Source organism: Anser brachyrhynchus, assembly GCF_964034855.1.
Source record: "Anser brachyrhynchus genome assembly, contig: SCAFFOLD_103, whole genome shotgun sequence".
Lineage (NCBI taxonomy): Eukaryota > Metazoa > Chordata > Aves > Anseriformes > Anatidae > Anser > Anser brachyrhynchus.
The window spans coordinates 487432-494316 of record NW_027663585.1 but is presented as its reverse complement, the minus strand read 5'-3'; positions in this window follow the sequence as shown (position 1 = coordinate 494316).

Sequence of the window (6885 nt, the reverse complement as noted above, 5' to 3'; positions counted from 1 at the left end):
CAGTAATGATCACGCGGATGGGGGATTCTATTGGGATAACTACGCGGTGGTCAACTTCTAGCAGTCGGAAGTGGCCGTTGGGTAAGTCTGGGGTGGGCACTATGTAGGAGTCGAATGATAGGTCTTTGAAGTCTGTGTATTCGTAGCTTCAGTATCATTGGTGGCCGATGGCTTTTAGGGTGAGGTCTGGTTCGTCGATTTCGTCCATTATGTAGAGGATTTGTAGGGATGGGAGGGCGAGGAGTACCAGGACGATAGCAGGTAGGATTGTCCAGATCAGCTCTACTTCTTGGGCGTCTACAGCATTGGACGAGAGTTTTTCTGTTAGTATGTGGGCTAAAAGGTAGAGAACTAGGCTGCAGATAGCTAGGGCAACGATTAGGGCGTGGTCGTGGAATTCAACGAGTTCTTCTATGATGGGTGATGAGGCGTCTTGGAATCCTAGTTGGGAGTGGTTGGCCACATGAGATGTACAGGATTTTTACCTGTGATTTAGTCTTGACAAGGCTATGTAATTGGTTTACTAACGTCTCATAAGAAAGAAGCATGAGCGGTTAACCTCCTGGGAGACCCAGAAAACTTCACCCCAGCAAACCCGCTAGTAACCCCACCACACATCAAGCCAGAATGATACTTCCTATTCGCCTACGCCATCCTACGTTCAATCCCAAATAAACTAGGAGGCGTATTAGCACTGGCCGCCTCCGTACTGATCCTATTCCTAATCCCATTCCTGCACAAATCAAAACAACGAGCAATAACATTCCGACCACTCTCCCAGCTCCTATTCTGAGTACTAGTCGCCGACCTCCTCGTCCTAACATGAGTAGGAAGCCAACCCGTCGAACACCCATTCATCATCATCGGCCAACTCGCTTCAATCGCCTACTTCACTATCCTCCTATTTCTCCTCCCCGCCGCAAGCGCCCTAGAAAACAAAATACTCAACTGCTAAATACTCTAATAGTTTATAAAAACATTGGTCTTGTAAACCAAAGATTGAAGACTTACCACTTCTTAGAGTACCCCAAACTCAGAAAAAAAGGACTCAAACCTTTATCTCCAGCTCCCAAAGCTGGCATTTTCAATAAACTATTCTCTGACCCTAACCCCTAAACCGCCCGAATAGCACCCCGCGACAACCCCCGCACAAGCTCCAATACAACAAACAAAGTCAACAACAGCCCCCAACCCGCCACTAAAAACATCCCTGCCCCATGTGAATAAAACATGGAAACTCCACTAAAATCCGACCGAACAACAAACACCCCAACATTATTCACAGTAGAAACCCCGAACTTCCAAGCCCCCATAAACCCCCCAAACACCAACCCCCCAAAAACAATTGCCACAAACGCTACTGCACATCCAATCACCCGTCAATCCCCCCAAGCCCCAGGGAAAGGCTCCGCTGCTAAAGCTACTGAATAAACAAACACCACCAGCATACCCCCCAAATACACCATAAACAGCACTAAAGCCACGAACGAAACCCCAAGGCCCAGCAACCACCCGCACCCCGCCACAGACGCTAACACCAAACCAACAACCCCATAATACGGCGAAGGATTCGACGCCACACCCAAAACACCCACCGCAAAGCAAATCCCTAAAAAAAACATAAAATAAGTCATTATTCCTGCCCGGACACTACCCGAGGCCTGCGGCTCGAAAAGCCGCCATTGTTCTCAACTACAGGAACTAACCGCAAGCCCCCAATAATTCTACCCCATCTATGCCATTATGCTTAACCCCCCCCCCCTCCCCCCCCGAGGCGGGGGTATTTGGTTATGCATATTCGTGCATAAATTTATATACCCCATATACATACATACTATAGTACCAGTAATATACATTATATACGGACTATCTTATAAGCAGGTGCTAAACCCATACATGTACACGGCCATTAAACCCTTAAACACACTCCTACCAAACCACCCGGCATGAATGTTCTAGGACCATACCCCACAACACCCAATACAACTCCACTCAAGCGCATAACAAGACCCCATTTTAATGAATGCTCACAGGACATGCTCCAACAACAACTCTCCACCACATATCTCATGCAGTTCGTATCAGACGGATTTATTAATCGTACTCCTCACGTGAAATCAGCAACCCGTTGCACATAATGTCCGGTATGACTAGCTTCAGGCCCATACGTTCCCCCTAAACCCCTCGCCCTCCTCACATTTTTGCGCCTCTGGTTCCTCGGTCAGGGCCATCCATTGGGTTCACTCACCCCTCCTTGCCCTTCAAAGTGGCATCTGTGAGTACTTTCACCTTCTCAATGCGTAATCGCGGCATGTTCCAGCTTTTTGGCGCCTCTGGTTCCTCTTATTTTTTCCGGGGTTACCTCACAGGTGGCTATTCCCAGTGATCTCGGGGGTCCCACAATCTAAGCCTGGACACACCTGCCTCACGGCCTATCCTATATTTCAAGGGTCCCTCGATGAGACGGTTGGCGTATATGGGGAATCATCCTGACACTGATGCACTTTGACCACATTCAGTTAATGTTACCTCCACCCTCCGGGTTAAATGGGGCTATTGGATGAATGCTCGTTGGACATAGCACAAAACAACAAATCATTAAGCGCAACCCCTGCGCTTCACAAACTAAACCAGTAAACTTTCGCTAACCACCATGTAGCATAAACCTTCATCGCCCAATCCCAGCAAACTACCTCTAAAACTCCATTAATCATCCCTTCCATGACATCATCGGAACGATGTACATATACACACAAACACATACAAAATAACTTAAACTTATTAGAGAAACTCCAGTACTAAAAATAGTAAACACAAGCAATAATTTCATATACTTCACTCTCACTCACCACTCAACTATCAGCTAACCACACCCCCGTCCACATAGCTTAACACAAAGCATGGCACTGAAGTTGCCAAGATGGCATAAAACATGCCTGCGGACAAAAGACTTAGTCCTAACCTTACGGTTGGTTTTTGCTAAATATATACATGCAAGTATCCGCGCCCCAGTGTAAACGCCCTCGACCACCTACCCCCATACAGGCCTTGAGGAGTGGGTATCAGGCACACCCAAGTAGTAGCCCAAGACGCCTCGCTAAGCCACGCCCCCACGGGTATTCAGCAGTAATTAACATTAAGCAATGAGTGCAAACTTGACTTAGTTATAGCAACAGCCTAACTTCAAGGGTTGGTAAATCTTGTGCCAGCCACCGCGGTCATACAAGAAACCCAAATCAACCGTCCTATTGACACGGCGTAAAGAGTGGTAAAATGCCTATCCTAGCTAACTAAGATCAAAATGCAACTGAGCTGTCATAAGCCCAAGATGCACCTAAACACACCATTAAGATGATCTTAGGAACTAACGACTGATTTAAACCCACGAAAGCCAGGGCCCAAACTGGGATTAGATACCCCACTATGCCTGGCCCTAAATCTTGATACTTACTTTACCGAAGTATCCGCCAGAGAACTACGAGCACAAACGCTTAAAACTCTAAGGACTTGGCGGTGCCCCAAACCCACCTAGAGGAGCCTGTTCTACAATCGATAATCCCCGATTAACCCAACCACCCCTTGCCAACACAGCCTACATACCGCCGTCGCCAGCCCACCTCGAATGAGAGCACAACAGTGGACACAATAGCACCCCGCTAATAAGACAGGTCAAGGTATAGCCTATGGAGTGGAAGAAATGGGCTACATTCCCTATTCATAGGGCACACGGAAAGAAGCGTGAAACCACTTCTGGAAGGCGGATTTAGCAGTAAAGTGGGACAATAGAGCCTACTTTAAGCCGGCCCTGGGGCACGTACATACCGCCCGTCACCCTCCTCAAAAGCCACATCCCACATAACTAATACCATAAATACGCTGAAGATGAGGTAAGTCGTAACAAGGTAAGTGTACCGGAAGGTGTACTTAGAATATCAAGACGTAGCTATAACACCAAAGCACTCAGCTTACACCTGAAAGATATCTACTAGACCGGATCGTCTTGAAGCCCCCCCTCTAGCTCAACCACACAAATAGTACACCAAAACTAAAGAATTTACTAAACTAATTAAACTAAAGCATTTTACAGTCTTAGTATAGGCGATAGAAAAGACACTTAGACGCGATAGAGACCCCAGTACCGTAAGGGAAAGATGAAATAGCAGTGAAACAATCAAAGCGACAGACAGCAAAGATCAACCCTTGTACCTTTTGCATCATGGTTTAGCGAGAACAACCAAGCAAAGTGAACTAAAGTTTGCCCCCCCGAAACCCAAGCGAGCTACTTTCAAGCAGTTAAAGAGAGCGAACCCGTCTCTGTTGCAAAAGAGTGGGATGACTTGTCAGTAGAGGTGAAAAGCCAACCGAGCTGGGTGATAGCTGGTTACCTGTGAAACGAATCTAAGTTCCCCCTTAATCCTCCCTACCGGACATCCTGAACCCTAATGAGATGATTAAGAGCTATTTAATGGAGGGACAGCTCCATTAAAAAAGGACACAACCTCGACTAGCGGATAATTCTTACTACTGATCCTACCGTGGGCCCTAAAGCAGCCATCAAAAAAGAGTGCGTCAAAGCTCCACCACCTAAAAATACCAAAATAAGATGATTCCCTTATCACAAACAGGTCAACCTATGAATATAGGAGAATTAATGCTAAAATAAGTAACTCAGGGCCACACCCCTCTAACGGCGCAAGCTTACATAGAAACATTATTAACAGACCTAGACAGATACAAAAACCCCTACAAGACCACGTATTAACTAACCCTGTTAACCCGACTCAGGAGCGCCTATAAGAGCGATTAAAATCTGTGAAAGGAACTCGGCAAATTAATAAGGCCCGACTGTTTACCAAAAACATAGCCTTCAGCAAATTAAACAAGTATTGAAGGTGATGCCTGCCCGGTGACTTAGGTTTAACGGCCGCGGTATCCTAACCGTGCAAAGGTAGCGCAATCAATTGTCCCATAAATCGAGACTTGTATGAATGGCTAAACGAGGTCTTAACTGTCTCTCACAGATAATCAGTGAAATTGATCTCCCCGTGCAAAAGCGGGGATGTGAACATAAGACGAGAAGACCCTGTGGAACTTAAAAATCAACGACCACCGCGAATCCTCAATCAACCCCACTGGGGCCACTACCATCGCAGAGCCTGGTCGATATTTTTCGGTTGGGGCGACCTTGGAGGAGAACAAATCCTCCAAAAACAAGACCATACCTCTTTACCTAGAGCTACCCCTCAAAGTGCTAACAGTGACCAGACCCAATATAATTGATTAATGGACCAAGCTACCCCAGGGATAACAGCGCAATCCCCCTCAAGAGCCCATATCGACAGGGGGGTTTACGACCTCGATGTTGGATCAGGACATCCTAATGGTGCAGCCGCTATTAAGGGTTCGTTTGTTCAACGATTAACAGTCCTACGTGATCTGAGTTCAGACCGGAGCAATCCAGGTCGGTTTCTATCTATGACACACTCTCCCCAGTACGAAAGGACCGGGAAAGTGGGGCCAATACCACAAGCACGCCCCCCCCCTCTAAGCAGTGAAACCAACTAAACCGTGAAGAGGGCCTTCCCCCACCACTTTCAATCCTAGAAAAGGACCAGCTAGAGTGGCAGAGCCCGGCAAGTGCAGAAGGCTTAAGCCCTTTCCCCAGAGGTTCAAATCCTCTCCCTAGCTTCACCCATGATTCAAATAACAACACTAAGCTGCCTCGTTATATCCCTCCTATACATCATCCCAATCCTGATTGCCGTAGCCTTCCTAACCCTAGCAGAACGGAAAATCCTAAGCTACATACAATCCCGCAAAGGCCCTAACGTTGTCGGGCCTTTTGGCCTACTTCAACCATTTGCGGACGGACTGAAACTATTTACCAAAGAGCCCATCCGACCCTCTACCTCTTCCCCACTTCTATTCATTCTGATACCAATACTAGCCCTTGTCCTAGCCCTCACCACTTGAGCACCACTACCACTCCCATTTCCCCTAGCAGATCTAAACCTCGGAGTTCTCTTCCTAATAGCCATGTCAAGCCTAGCCGTCTACTCAGTCCTATGATCAGGCTGAGCCTCGAACTCAAAATACGCACTAATCGGAGCCCTACGGGCAGTAGCACAGACCATTTCATACGAAGTGACACTGGCCATAATCCTGCTATCAATAATCATACTAAGCGGAAGCTACACACTCAGCTCCTTTGCCGTCGCACAGGAGCCTCTATACTTCATTTTCTCCTCATGACCCCTAGCAATAATATGATACGTATCCACCCTAGCAGAGACAAACCGAGCTCCTTTTGACCTCACAGAGGGTGAATCTGAGCTAGTCTCAGGGTTTAATGTTGAATACGCCGCAGGACCCTTCGCCTTATTCTTCCTAGCTGAATATGCGAACATTATGCTAATAAATACACTTACAGCCATCATATTCCTAAACCCAAGCGCCCTAGGGCCACCCACAGAACTATTCCCCGTCATCCTAGCCACAAAAGTCCTCCTACTATCTTCTGGTTTCTTATGGGTCCGAGCTTCATACCCACGATTCCGATATGACCAACTAATGCACCTACTATGAAAAAACTTCCTACCCCTCACACTAGCTCTGTGCCTCTGACACATCAGCATACCTATCTGCTATGCAGGCCTACCTCCTTACATAAGGAAATGTGCCTGAACTACAAAGGGTCACTATGATAAAGTGAACATAGAGGTATAACAGCCCTCTCATTTCCTGTTGACCTTAGAAAAGTAGGAATTGAACCCACACAAGAGAAATCAAAATTCTCCATACTTCCCTTATATTATTTTCTAGTAGAGTCAGCTAATCAAGCTATCGGGCCCATACCCCGAAAATGATGGTTTAACCCCCTCCTCT